General features: G+C 47.1%; 1 protein-coding gene across 12 annotated transcripts in view; it reads right to left on the reverse strand.

Annotated features, from left to right (window-relative positions):
• The window catches only part of MAP2 (microtubule associated protein 2), a 366782-nt gene extending 352854 nt beyond the window's left edge, over positions 1-13928 (reverse strand). For 3 of the 12 annotated variants that reach the window (XM_075317562.1, XM_075317560.1, XM_075317557.1), the window contains exon 1: positions 13853-13927. The gene's annotated coding sequence lies outside the window, so the exon portion shown is untranslated. Of the gene's footprint in view, positions 1-13852 lie in introns of all 12 variants that reach the window. The other 9 variants (XM_075317566.1, XM_075317565.1, XM_075317561.1 and 6 more) reach the window with 5 other exon arrangements.
• Between the last annotated feature and the right edge of the window lie 522 nt (positions 13929-14450).

A 14450-nucleotide genomic window follows, 5' to 3' on the forward strand; every position in this document is an offset into this window, starting at 1 on the left:
GTCTAAAGTGAACCCCAGATTAATCTGTACTTAAAGACATGCCACTTCTTTCCTGAAGTGTTATAAAGTTCCCAGCACATACAATGGAGCATAGAGAATATAAGTGTTGCCATAAGCTGCCTGTGTGGCTCTGACTCAGAACTCAGCTCTGAGCGCTGTTGTCAGATCCATCAAACACCCCCTCAATGTAAATCACATAATGATAGAGATGCACATGTTCATTACCTCGCCATCTAAGGAGATGTATATGCCTATAGCATGCCTGGCAAATGCCATCCCTAGCTAAAAAGCATTTTAGATGGCAAATTTGTATCTTTGTTATCCAATGTGAAAATATTTATATATAAGGCTATGTTCACACAATCGGGATCAGTTGAATTTTTAAAGTGCAAAATGTCTGCACCATCGCCACACCTTAGTTTACTTGCGTTTTTGTGTGTGTCTTTGATGCTGCGTTTTTATCACGTTTTTTTACTCTGTTTGGTGTGTCATCCTTTAAAGGGAACCTGTCACCAGATTTTTCATATGTGAACTAAGACTCCCACCTTCAGCAGTGCCTGTGCAACCTTCCATAAAGATGTATATTAACCCCTGACTCCTCCTTCTGTATAATTATATATATTCTCTGATGCTGAATATAAATCCGGACGGTCCAGTCCAATGGGCATCCTTGCTGATCATCTATTCCTCCTCTCTGCCACTGATTGACATCCTTTTCCTCTGACATGGATGACGATTTCTGTGTCATCCTCATAGCATGGGGAAATACCCCTACTGCGGATAGAGCATTAAACATAAGTGTGTATGCATGACATGGCGATATGTCTGCCCAGCCGTGAGATTTTGCTCTGCTATGTCATCATTTACATAGCTGAGGGAAAACTTGTGGCTGTGAATACACATCGCCAGCTCAAACATGTATATTTTGCTCTGCCCTACTGTGGGCAGAATTTAAACATAAGTGTGCATGCGCGAGCTACCGATGTGTTTCTGCACGTGCCAGATTTCCACCGACTATGTGGATGATGACGTAGCTGAGCATAATCTCACGCATGGGCAGACATATCGCCATGTTGTGCATGTACACATATTTTTTAGGCTATCCCCGCAGTAGAGTAGTGCAAAGTGAAAATGTGCAAGCCGGCAATGTATCTGCACAGGCGCCACATTTCCCCCTACTATGTGGATGATGACGTAGCTGAGGAAAATCTCATGCTTTTGCAGAGATATCGCCATGTCGCGCATGCACACTTATGTTTTAAGGTCTGCCCGCAGTAGGGTACAGCAAAGTGCACATGCGGGTAGGCGATGTGTCTGCGCAGGTGCCATATTTCCTCGACTATGTGGATGGTGATGTAGCTGAGCAAAATCTCACACATGGGCAGACATATCCCCATGTCATGCATGCACATGCATGTTTTAGGCTCTGCCCGCAGTAGGATAGAGCAAAGTAGGATGCACAAGACGGCAATGTATATGCGCAGGCGCCAGATTTTCCCAGGCTATATGTATGACGCAGGAGGTATCATCGAGGTCAATCAGAGGAAAAGGACAGCAATCAGCGACATAGAGGAGGGATAGGTGCCCAGCAAGGACGCCCATCGGACTGGATTGTCCGGATTTACATACAGTCGCAGCTTGGAAAAAGGTTCTGCAGATCAGTTTACGCAGTGTGAAAAAGAAGTCGTGGACATGAGATTTCTATTAATCCCACCCACTGTGCTCGTACTGTAAAATGCTGCGATCAGATCATGAGTAAGGGGTACTATGCACGCTGCGACATCGCTAGCCGATCATAGCGATGCCGAGCGCGATAGCACCCGCCCCCGTCGCACATGCAATATCTTGTGATAGCTGCCGTAGCGAACATTATCGCTACGGCAGCTTCACACGCACTTACCTGGTCGGCGACGTCGCTGTGACTGCCGAAGAATCCCTCCTTCAAGGAGGCGGTGCGTTCGGAGTCACAGCAACGTCACTAATCGGCCGGCCAATAGAAGCGGAGATGAGCGGGATGTAAACATCCCGCCCACCTTCTCCCTTCCGCTTTGCCGGTGGACGGCGGGCGCAGGTAAGGAGATGTTTGTCGGTCCTTCGGCTTCACACACAGCGATGTGTGGAGCTGCAGGAACGACAAACAACATCGTACCTGCGGACGCACCGACATTATGAAAATGAACGACGTGACACAGATCACCGATTTTTGACTGTTTCACGCTCGTTCATCTTCTCTCCTAGGCTTTACATGTTGCGACGTCATTACCGACGCCGGATGTACGTCACTTTCGATTTCACCCCGACGATATTGCAGTAGCGATGTCGCAACGTGCAAAGTACCCCTATCACTCATCATGGGAACGTAACCCAAAACAGGATGGCAGAATCTGATGATCCTGCTACTCTAAACTGAAGACTAATCAACATGATAATTTATTCAGCCTGGCTCCTCATACAATAGCAAGCTTTTCAATTCATTGGCCAAGACGCTAAGGCGTTGTTTCACACTGTATGGTTTGAAGAAAACAAAGGCAAGTAATAGTAACATTACTAATACTGTCATTTCTATTATTATTACTGTGGTGCATGTCATTGATTGTGCAGGAATGGCGTTGCTGTAGCACTATTTTGCATCTATTATTTTTCGGAATATTTATTTTTCTATTGCTGTTATTTGTAAATCTTCAAACATCAGGCAGGTAATTGATTCTGATTTCTATCTTGGATCCCATGTTCTCCTCCTACATAATTATACATCTGCATTAGAAGCCTCATATGGTAAAGACGTAGGGTTCATCTATCTAGGCTTTCAATCAGACTGCAGAGCCGTCAGGTCAGCCACTAAGTCAGCCATGAAGCCATCCAGCTGGAAGCAGACACTGCAGCTATGGGGCAGTCTTGGAGCGGCGTTGCCAGCAAGCAGCTCTGTCTAGACGCTGGTCCTCCTCCTCCCGCTCTCACAGGAGCACAGTGCAGCTACACCATACATCACAATAGTATACTTGGATGACTATTTTACGGTTTATAAAAAAATTCCCCTGAAATCATTACAAAAATATATTCTTGTAATTTCAATTTGTAATTTTACATACACAGCTCTGGCAAAAATTAAGAGACCACTGCACAGTTTTATAAAAATCTGCATCTCTACATGTCTAACAGCCATTCCATTCCAGTGTCAATTGAATTCCAACCACAGTACAGAACGGCAGAGGGCGAAAGCGACTCTCCACTGACTGGGATGACCGTCATCTTATTCGAATGCCACTCAGCAACCACAGGATGACATCAAGAGACCTACAAAAGGAATGGCAAATGGCAGCTGGGTGAAGTGCACAGCAAGAACAGTTTGTAACAGGCTCCCAGAGGCAGGGCTCAAATCATGTAAAGCTAGAAAAAAGCCTTTCATTAATGACAAGCAAAGGAGAGCCAGGCTGAAGTTTGCCAAAGACCTTAAGAATTGGACCATAGAGGACTGGAGTTAAGCGGGCTTTACACACAGCGACACCGCTAGCGATGTCGCTGGTGAAAGCACCCGCCCCCGTCGGTTGTGCGTCATGGGCAAATCGCTGCCCATGGCGCACAACATCGCTCGACCCCGTCACACATACTTACCTGCCTAGCGGCGTCGCCGTGGCCGGCGATCCGCCTCCTTTCTAAGGGGGTGGTTTGTTCGGCGTCACAGCGTGTCACTAAGCGGCCGCCCAATAGAAGCGGAGGGGCGGAGATGAGCGGGACGAACATCCCGCCCACCTCCTTCCTTCCTCATTGCCGGTGGCCGCAGGTACGGTGATGTTCCTCGTTCCTGCGTTTCACACGCAACAACGACGCTAACGAGGCCGGATGTGAGTCGCGAATTCCGTGACAGTAAAACGACATCTCATTAGCGATGTCGTTACATGTAAAGCCCGCTTTAGGTAATCTTCTCTGATGAGTCTTATTTTCAGCTTTGCCCAACACCTGGTCGTCTAATGGATTGACGGAGACCTGGAGAGGCGTACAAGACACAGTGTCTTGCACCCACTGTGAAATTTGGTCGCAGATCGATGGTGATCTGGGGATGCTTCTGCAAGGCTGGAATTGGGCAGATTAAACTTTGTAAGGGTACTTTCACACTTGCGTTATTTTCCTTCCGTTACAATCCGCCCTTTTGGGAAACAGCGGAATCCGTTAACGGATTCCGCTGTTTCCCATAGACTTGTATGGTTGACGGATTGTACCAAAAGGAGCTGCGTTGCTTCCGCTGGGCGACGCTCCGTTGCTTCCGCCCAGCGGGAGGAACGCAGCATGTAACGTTATTTTGAGCAGCGGAATCCTCTGGATTTCACTGCGCATGCTTTTTTTTTTTTTTTTTTTTTTTTTTTTTTAAATCAAACTTTATTTTGGCTCGCGGTGGCCGAACGTTCAGCTGAGCGCCCGGCCGTCGGCAAGCGACAGCGCTCAGCTGAATGACCGGCCACCAGCATGCCCGGCCGCCGGCAAGTCACAGCGCTCAGCTGAGCGCCCGCCCGCCGGCATGCCCGGGCGCCGGCAAGTGACAGCGATCAGCTGATCACCCGGCGGCCGGCTGCAGGGAGCGATCAGCTGATCACCCGGCGGCCGGGAGCGATCAGCTGATCACCCGGCAGCCGGCTGCAGGGAGCGATCAGCTGATCACCCGGCAGCCGGGAGCGATCAGCTGATCACCCGGCGGGCGGGAGCGATCAGCTGATCACCCGGCGGCCGGCTACTGGGAGCAATCAGCTGATCACCCAGCGGCCGGCTGCAGGGAACGATCAGCTGATCGTTCACTATAGTCTGCCGCTGGTAAAACCGGGAAAAAAAAAAAAAAAAAATCAAAACTAATTGCGTTGTTTTGCAGCATCCGTTGCATCCGTTGTGTCACTATATGCAACACATCCGTTGCATCCGTTACACAACGCAATGCAACGGATACCGTTCAACGCAAGTGTGAAAGTACCCTAAAGGACATATGAATCAAGCCTCATACAATGCTATCCTGGAAAAACAGTTGCTTCCTTCTACTCAGGCAATGTTCCCTAACTCTGAGGACTGTTTTTTCCAGCAGGACAATGCGCCATGCCACACAGCTAGGTCAATCAATGTGTGGATGAAGGACCACCACATCAAAACCATGTCATGGCCATCCAAACTCCAGACCTGAACCCCATTGAAAACCTCTTGAATGTAATCAAGAGGAAGATGGATAGTCACAAGCCATCAAACAAAGAAGAACTGCTTAAATTTTTGCGCCAGGCGTGGTATACGGTCACCCAAAAGCAGTGTGAAAGACTGGTGGAAAGCATGCCAAGACGCATGAAAGCTGTGATTAAAAATCATGGTTATTTCACAAAACATTAATTTCTGAACTCTTCCTGGACTAAAACATTATTAGTATTGTTGTTTCTAAATGATTATGAACTTGTTTTATTTGCATTATTTGAGGTGTCTGAAAGCAATGCATTTTTTTGTTAGTTTGACCAATTCTCAATTTCAGAAAATAAATACAAAATTTATTGCTTGGAAATTGTCAGTAGTTTATAGAATAAAAGAACAATTTACATTTTACTCAAATAATATACCTATAAAGAGAAAAATCTGAAAAACTGAGAATTTTGTAGGGGTCTCTTAATTTTTGCCAGAGTTGTATTTGTTTCCTTCATTGACATGAAAACAACAATGTTATATCTGTAAACTATATGCTATAAAAGAGAAAGGACATGATGGTCTTATTAAAGGGAATCTGTCAGCAGGTTTTTGCTATGTAATCTGAGGACAGCATGCTGTAGGGATTAACACACAGATTTCACCAATGCATCTCTTATCAAGGTCCGTGCTGCTGTTTAACTGGAGATTATCATTGCTGGGCTTCATTCCCTCCTGCCTGGTAGTACAGCTTGTCACCTCTTGTGATTAGCAGCTCACCATCTATAGACAATGTACATAGAGCCTGGTGTGGGCGGGGTTAGCTTTCTCAGCTCTGTTGCATGTTACATCTAAAAACTCTCATTGTGTAAGAACCGCTACATCATTGGATTCAGGGACTCTTTGCCTCTACATCATGGTATTCTCAGATGAGGGAGCAAAAACCTGCTGACACATTCCCTTTATTAGCTTTGGGCCTGAATGCAGCTTTAGAAAATTAATTTTTAGCCTTCAGACTTTGTGAAAGCCTGTAGGTCTGTCCACATGGCCATGTGTATAGAAGAAAGTGACAATTCTTTTATAAAAACTGGACTGGATGCCGGTCTCCTGACATGAGCCTGACAGCTGTATATATTCCTATGAGGCTGTCATGTTCAGGTCAGGAGACCAGCGTAGTCCATTCTTCACGGTCTGTACAAAAATTATGTTACATGGAAGTCTGAATGAGGCTTTACACTAATAAACAACCTTTTTAGTTATAATATTGACTGTGTGGATAGCAGACTACAGTTACTATAAAGAATTGTACAAGATATCATACATTGCTGACTTTTATTAATGGCTGTCCTCAACAACTTGTATTCGCCCGTCCTAAATTTCCACCCTTCTAATTACTGTGCTCCTATAATCCTAGTGCTGCAACTGAGTATGGTGGATTGACAAAGTAAAACTAGTTCTGGAACTGAGCAGGCCTGACCAGAAAAGTTTAAAGGGGTTGTCCGGTCTAAAACGTCAAGTCTGCATGGCTCTATATATGACTGCAGACTTGTGAATCCTCACTTTGCTTGCACTGTGCACTGTGAGGATTCTCCGGCGTCGGAACAGCGGTCACGATGCTGCGAGTATGTGTTATGCAGACTCCCGGACAGAATCCGACTACACTGTTTCCGGTGCACTCAATGTAAACGGCCCACCTCCAGCCCCACAGGAGCCCAACAAGTAAGGCGGACCACATCCAGCCGCACAGGAGTCCAATAAGTAAGGGGCCCACATCCAGCTCCACAGGAGCCGAAGAAGTAAGGGGGACCCACATCCAACCGCACAAAGATCGAGTAAGTAGGAGGGTCCACATCCAGCTGCACAGGGGTCCAATACGTAAGGGGCCCACCTCCAACCCCACAGGAGCCCAAAAAGTAAGAGGGACCCACATCCAACCGCACAGAGGTCCAGTAAGTAGGGGGCCCACATTCAGCTGCACAGAGGTCCATAAAGTAAGGGGACCCACCTCTGGCCGCACAGTGGCCTGAGAAATAAAGGGGGCTTGCTTGCCTCCAGCCCCCACCGGGGACCAGGAAGGGGGCCCACCTCCAGCTGCACAGAAGCCCAAGAATTAAGGTGGCCCACTTCCAGCTGTACATGGGATCAAGAATGAAGTGGGCCCACCTTGCCTCCAAATCAGCACACAGCTACGCTCATAAACATATTGTCCTGCAAAGGGCCCATATACTGTTCTTGCAGCGAGGCCCTTTTCTGTCTGTGTCCACCACTGATGAGTAACCCCATATAATAGGATGTAGATATTAGGAAGTTAATTCAGCAGGTCATCACACAGCTAGATTTACACCATGCAAACAGAAGAGAACCTGAAATAAAGCCTGGTAGTAGTCAAGCCCTGATATCCCCTGAAAAGCCCTAAAGTGAATACGCTAAAAAGGCAAAACCACCAGACACGAGATTCTCCATATAACACGCCGAATATTTCGCCATGGAGCCAGCAGTTGAGCAGAGCATTGTGCATTACCAATGTGTCCTGGCTGCTCTCTGCCTGATTATTTGGTATCCCAGGACTTGTGCTCTGTGCATCCTTCTTCACAGGTTTTATTCTCCATTTTCATCCCCTTTCTCTATCTACAGCGCTGACGGTATAAAGCCTCTCCTGCTGCTAGAACATGACAAAGCAGAACTCCTGCCAGATGCCGCGACCATTTCTCACACATGCTCACCCCCGGGGACGTCATATTCCACTGATGATATCTATCTCACATTCTGCTAAATAAATCTGCTTTATCACAGGTAGCAGAGGACAGATGACACTGATCATGCAGAATATCTACATGACTAGCCCATTCCAGGCCTGACATAATGCTTTCCCCATATCATACACCTCGGGCAACACAACTGAAATATAAAGAATTCTGTATCAGAATAGAAAATATAAGGACTGAATGGTTTACAGGACTAAAACTGCTAAATTACTGATGGAAATATTCTAGAATTCTCTTTCTGGGGAGGCAACAGTTAAATGTCATATATTGCAGAATAAGCATTATAATAATACACAAAAGTACCAAGCAAGATTGTTTTATTCTATTTTTTTCCAGTTAAATCCTGTGCATTGTAACCAACAGGATTTATGTCATTCTATGGGTGTGAAGAAACAATAGGGAGAGCAAAGAATAAGAAAACGTGAATTGGATGATTGGAAATAGATCTCATAATCATTCCAGTGATAAGCGCAGCCTTGTGGTTTTATCATAGAAATAAAGGTGGGATGTGGAGGAGAAAACACAGGCATTTCTGGTGACAATGTACCCTAAGGCCACATTCACATTATCAATATTTGGTGAGTTTTTACCTCAGTAATTGTACAAGAGTGGGTAATAAATGCAGACGTGGTGACGTGTTTCTATTATACTTTTCCTCTGATTGTTCCACTCCTGGTTTTGTCTCACAAGTATTGATATAAAAAAAACTCACCAAATACTCAACGTGTGAATGTGGCCTAAAAGTGATGCATGTGGGTGTATGAATTATTAACTTCAGATCAGATCTTACAAAGAAGAGAGAAAGAAGGAAGGAATGGAGAGACGGAAGGAAGGACAGGAGAGATGAAAGGAAGGGGGAAACGGAAGGAAGGGAGAGACGGAAGGAAGGGAGGAAGAAAGGGAGAGACGAAAGGGAAGAAGGGAAAGATGGAAGGAAAGAAGGGAGAAACGGAAGGAAAAAAAGGGAGAGACGGAAGGAAAAAAGGGAGAGACGGAAGGAAAAAAGGGAGAGACGGAAGGAAGGGAGAGAGAGAGATGGAAGGAAAGAAGGGAGAGACAGAAGGAAGGGAGACGGGAGGAAAGAAGGGAGAGACGGAAGGAAGAAAGAGACTAAAGGAAAGAAGGGAGAGACGGAAGGAAAGAAGGGAGAGACAGAAGGAAATAAGGGAGAGATGGAAGGAAGAAAGAGACTAAAGGAAAGAAGGGAGAGACGGAAGGAAAGAAGGGAGAGATGGAAGGAAGGAAGGGAGAGACAGAAGGAAAGAAGGGAGAGACGGAAGGAAAGAAGGGAGAGACGGAAGGAAGGAAGGGAGAGAAGGGAGGAAAGAAGGGAGAGACGGAAGGAAGAAAGAGACGGAAGGAAAGAAGGGAGAGACGGAAGGAAAGAAGGGAGAGACGGAAGGAAGAAAGAGACGGAAGGAAAGAAGGGAGAGACGGAAGGAAAGAAGGGAGAGACGGAAGGAAGAAAGAGACGGAAGGAAAGAAGGGAGAGACGGAAGGAAAGAAGGGAGAGACGGAAGGAAAGAAGGGAGATACGGAAGGAAAGAAGGGAGAGACGGAAGGAAGGGAGAGACGGAAGGAAGGGAGAGACGGAAGGAAGGGAGAGACGGAAGGAAAGAAGGGAGAGACGGAAGGAAGGGGGAGACGGAAGGAAGAAAGGGAGAGAGACGGAAGGAAGGAAGGAACGGAGAGATGGAAGGAAAGAAGGGAGAGACAGAAGGAAGGGAGAGACGGGAGGAAAGAAGGGAGAGACGGAAGGAAGGAAGAAAGAGACTAAAGGAAAGAAGGGAGAGACGAAAGGAAGGAGGAGATAGACAGAAGGAAAGAAAGGAGAGATGGAAGGAAGGGAGAGACGGAAGGAAGGGAGAGACAGAAGGAAAGAAGGGTGAGATGGAAGGAAGGGAGAGACGGAAGGAAGGAAGGAAGGAAGGAAGGAAAGGAGAGACGGAAGGAAAGAAGGGAGAGATGGAAGTAAGAAAGAGACTAACGGAAAGAAGGGAGAGACGGAAGGAAAGAAGGGAGAGATGGAAGGAAGGAAGGGAGAGATGGAAGGAAGGAAGGGAGAGACGGAAGGAAGGAAGGGAGAGACGGAAGGAAGGAAGGGAGAGACGGAAGGAAGGAAGGGAGAGACGGAAGGAAGGAAGGGAGAGACGGAAGGAAGGGAGAGAAGGGAGGAAAGAAGGGAGAGACGGAAGGAAGAAAGAGACGGAAGGAAAGAAGGGAGAGACGGAAGGAAAGAAGGGAGAGACGGAAGGAAAGAAGGGAGAGACGGAAGGAAGGGAGAGACGGAAGGAAGGGAGAGACGTAAGGAAAGAAGGGAGAGACGGAAGGAAGGGGGAGACGGAAGGAAGAAAGGGAGAGAGACGGAAGGAAGGAAGGAACGGAGAGACGGAAGGAAAGAAGGGAGAGACAGAAGGAAGGGAGAGACGGGAGGAAAGAAGGGAGAGACGGAAGGAAGGAAGGGAGAGAAGGGAGGAAAGAAGGGAGAGACGGAAGGAAGAAAGAGACGGAAGGAAAGAAGGGAGAGACGGAAGGAAAGAAGGGAGAGACGGAAGGAAGAAAGAGACGGAAGGAAAGAAGGGAGAGACGGAAGGAAAGAAGGGAGAGACGGAAGGAAGAAAGAGACGGAAGGAAAGAAGGGAGAGACGGAAGGAAAGAAGGGAGAGACGGAAGGAAAGAAGGGAGAGACGGAAGGAAGGGAGAGACGGAAGGAAGGGAGAGACGGAAGGAAGGGAGAGACGGAAGGAAAGAAGGGAGAGACGGAAGGAAGAAAGAGACGGAAGGAAAGAAGGGAGAGACGGAAGGAAAGAAGGGAGAGACGGAAGGAAAGAAGGGAGAGACGGAAGGAAGGGAGAGACGGAAGGAAGGGAGAGACGGAAGGAAGGGAGAGACGGAAGGAAAGAAGGGAGAGACGGAAGGAAGGGGGAGACGGAAGGAAGAAAGGGAGAGAGACGGAAGGAAGGAAGGAACGGAGAGATGGAAGGAAAGAAGGGAGAGACAGAAGGAAGGGAGAGACGGGAGGAAAGAAGGGAGAGACAGAAGGAAGGAAGAAAGAGACTAAAGGAAAGAAGGGAGAGACGAAAGGAAGGAGGAGATAGACAGAAGGAAAGAAAGGAGAGATGGAAGGAAGGGAGAGACGGAAGGAAGGGAGAGACGGAAGGAAGGGAGAGACGGGAGGAAAGAAGGGAGAGACGGAAGGAAGGAAGAAAGAGACTAAAGGAAAGAAGGGAGAGATGGAAGGAAGGAGGAGATAGACAGAAGGAAAGAAAGGAGAGATGGAAGGAAGGTAGAGACGGAAGGAAGGGAAAGACAGAAGGAAAGAAGGGTGAGATGGAAGGAAGGGAGAGACGGAAGGGAGAGACGGAAGGAAGGAAGGAAGGAAGGAAGGAAGGAAAGGAGAGACGGAAGGAAAGAAGGGAGAGACGGAAGGAAGGGAGAGACGGAAGGAAGGGAGAGATGGAAGGAAAGAAGGTAGAGACAGAAGGAAAGAAGGAAGGAAGGGGGAGACACAAGGAAGGGTGAGATGCAAGGAAGGGAGAGATGGAAGGGAGAGATGGAAGGAAGGGAGAGACGGAAGGATGAAAAGTAAGATAGAAAGCAAGAAGAGACGGAAGGAAGAAAGGTAAAATAGAAAGGAAGGAAGCTAAGAAAGAAAAAGAGAGAAAAAGAAAAAAAGAAGAAGGTGAGATAGAAAGGAAGGGAAGAAAGAATGAATGAACGGTAAGATAGAAAGGAAAGTAAGATAGGAAGGAAAAAAAAGAAAGAAAGAAGTAAAGAAAAAGAAAGAAACAGGGAAAGAAAGAAATGAAGGAAGGAAGGAAGGAAGGACGGAAAAAAGGAAAGATAGAATGAAAGAAAGAAAAAAGGATAAAAGAAAGAAAAAGGAAGAGAAGAAGAGAGATGGAAAGACAGACAGAAAGAAAGATGAAAAAGATGGGGGAAAAAAAAGGTAAAAAGGAAAACAGAAAGGCAAAAAAAAGATGAAAAAAAGAAAAAAGGATAAAAAAGATGATACTTAGATGATACCTAGTTGATAGATGGATAGATACAGTAGATAGATGGATAGATACAGTAGATAGATACAGTAGATAGATAGATGATAGAGCACAACACATGACGTGTCTGCCCCGTGTTGCCCACACTGCACGGTATACAGGATGGCGGTGCTGACTCCCCCACACCAGCAGGTGCCATGATGAAGGCAGGGCTGGGCTCTGTGTGGATCTAGGGGATTATGAAGCTTCTTTTTTCTGAGCATGCGCCTTTGTTCAGGCTTGAGATGATGCTTGCCTTCCTTTGTCTGCTGCTTGTATTTCTTCCAGTGGCATTATCCTTATCTAGAATATTCCTTGGTCTCTTCCTATTCCCGCACCTGTGTTAGGTCCCAGATTTCTTTGGATGAATCCTATTACAGTAGCGACATTAGCTAATAATTAACCAGTGTTTGTAGTGGCAGACCGGTGAGAAGAATGGCATTACCTGTTATTAGGTACTACACTGGCATGTACGCCATGGACAGGCTGGCACCGGCAGGCCATATCCATAGACATTCACAGAACATCTGGGCTGCGTTTCCCTCTCACTGAGCCTCAGACCTGCCATTACATGGATGGCTAGCTTTTATATTCACCGGCCTAATGAAAAGAGATCTGCTTTAAAAATAACCTCTGCTATATGCGCTATTGGCAATAAATCTTATTTTAAAAAAAAAATGGTCCCTGGAGAACGATTCATCTCCGGCACCTAGACACAGTGCGGAGGATAGGACCCAAAGTCAGGGCTTTAAATTAGATGGGCATAAAATACTAGAGGCCTCGTATGAGGGGGCAGCAGATACATATTGTCTGTACATGTCCCCTCTGCATTGTAAAGCGCTGCGGAATATGTTGGCGCTATAGAAATAAAACTCATTATTATTATTATATACGTTTTACCCCTGCACAGGTGTTAGCAATCTTTTATTCTATATTCTTCACTATGATGTCTGCAGTGCGCCTTGCTACAGGTGCCATTCTGGACTATCCTGATATAGGAGCTGCTCTCTGTCCCCAGAGCTCGCGGTACCGTCCTCTGCACAATGTAGTGTGACTGTCTCTCCTCTGTCAGTGTGTAGCACTGGTGCACTGCAGGCATAATGCGCCCCGGGCAGGGGTGGAAATGGAGATGCATTGCAGGGATGTCACACATAAAAAGTATGTGGAGGTGCAGCGCAACAAATCCCCATGTCTAATCACACGTATGTCTCATATATGATGGCGGCTTTCAGAAATAGTCGTTTATATTGGCCAGGGAATGTTAGACCCTGCAATGCAGGCAGACAATGCCAGGGGATCCAGCCAAAGGAGGTATTCACAGTGCCAGGGAGTACTGTAGTAGAGAAGGGGAATTTGCATCATGCAAAGACAATTGAGCTCAGGTACCACAACATGTGAGCTCCAGAATCGAGCGCAAAGGCGCTTCTAATGGGGAGTGATGGCAAAGTGTGAAGATAATGTCACATATATATATGTTATTTAATAAATAACATACATTATGCAGGAAGAAGAAGGAGACATTACTGTGTATGAAGAATGGAGAGGCTAAGGAGGAAGAATAATAGGTGTGAGATAGAGAGATAGGGATAATAATAGAGACATGATAGATAGATAGATATAATAGATAGAGAGATGATATATATAATGGATAGAGAGAGATATATTAGATAGATAGTGATGCTGTAGCTCTGCATATTGCCTTCTGCCATCATACAGGTGCAGGGGTGTAGCTAAGGGTGGGTGACTGGGCATTTGCCCTGTGTGCTGGGTGTGATGGGGGAGGTACCACTTTTCCTGGCCCCGGGTAGAGGGCAGTACATGACATTGGTCCTTTTGCTCCAGGAGAAGGATGAACAGGTGTAATAGCTGCTGACAGACCCCACCACACAGGCCCATGTGCCCGGCACTCACCTGCCGCTGTCTCCGGCTGCACCACTTCTGATGCTTTGCTCGCTTTGATCAGCTGCAGCTTTGGCGAAGCTGGGGACAGTAAAGGCCACGCCCACTATTAGCATAACTCCTCCCTCCGGTGTAAAGTAGAGCGTGTCACGGCCGGCATGACGTCACCAGACAATCCCCGCCCAGGTCCCCAAAGAAAGGATTCAGCCTGTCAGCTCTCGGTCCTATCACTCACAACAAGCGGGAGAAAACTGCATCCCATAGAGATACACTGGTGTGTGGAGAGCAGGGAGCAGAGAGCGAAAGAGATCCGAGTGCATAGAAGAGCAGGGGGCAGAGAGCATAGTGCATAGAAGAGCAGGGGGCAGAGAGCATAGTGCACAGGAGAGCAGGGGGCAGAGAGCATAGTGCATAGAAGAGCAGGGGGCAGAGAGCATAGTGCATAGAAGAGCAGGGGGCAGAGAGCATAGTGCATAGAAGAGCAGGGGGCAGAGAGCATAGTGCATAGAAGAGCAGGGGGCAGAGAGCATAGCGCACAAGAGAGCAGGGGGCAGAGAGCATAGCGCACAAGAGAGCAGGGGGCAGAGAGCATAGCGCACAAGAGAGCAGG

Source organism: Anomaloglossus baeobatrachus, chromosome 7 (genome assembly GCF_048569485.1).
Source record: "Anomaloglossus baeobatrachus isolate aAnoBae1 chromosome 7, aAnoBae1.hap1, whole genome shotgun sequence".
NCBI lineage: Eukaryota > Metazoa > Chordata > Amphibia > Anura > Aromobatidae > Anomaloglossus > Anomaloglossus baeobatrachus.